This window comes from Cucurbita pepo, unplaced genomic scaffold (genome assembly GCF_002806865.2).
Source record: "Cucurbita pepo subsp. pepo cultivar mu-cu-16 unplaced genomic scaffold, ASM280686v2 Cp4.1_scaffold000709, whole genome shotgun sequence".
Classification (NCBI taxonomy): domain Eukaryota; kingdom Viridiplantae; phylum Streptophyta; class Magnoliopsida; order Cucurbitales; family Cucurbitaceae; genus Cucurbita; species Cucurbita pepo.
In genome coordinates this window covers 15,593-15,981 of record NW_019646926.1, presented here as the reverse complement: position 1 = coordinate 15,981, position 389 = coordinate 15,593, and positions in this window count along the sequence as shown.

The following is a 389-nucleotide window of genomic DNA, read 5'->3' as shown; positions in this document are numbered from 1 at the left end:
GACTTTGAATCCAATAACCCGAGTTCAAATCTCGGTGGGACTTCTTCTACGATATAAACTTGGAAGTGTATAAAAATATTATCTACTTTTTCAATTTCAAAAATTTATAATTTTATCCCATGGNAAAAATATTATCTACTTTTTCAATTTCAAAAATTTATAATTTTATCTCATGGTCGATAAAAAGATGAAAGTACTGATACATTAGGAGATTGTCTCATGGTCTTCGCCTTGAGCACTTGAAATGGTGATGTCTTAAAGCGCATTTCTCCCCTCGATTTCTTTATGAAACTTAAAGATGGTGATGTCTTAAAGCGCGTGGTCTTAATGTTGGAATTTGATCCTCCGTCTGCAATTTATTCAAGAAAGTAGAATTTTGTTTCCTTAGG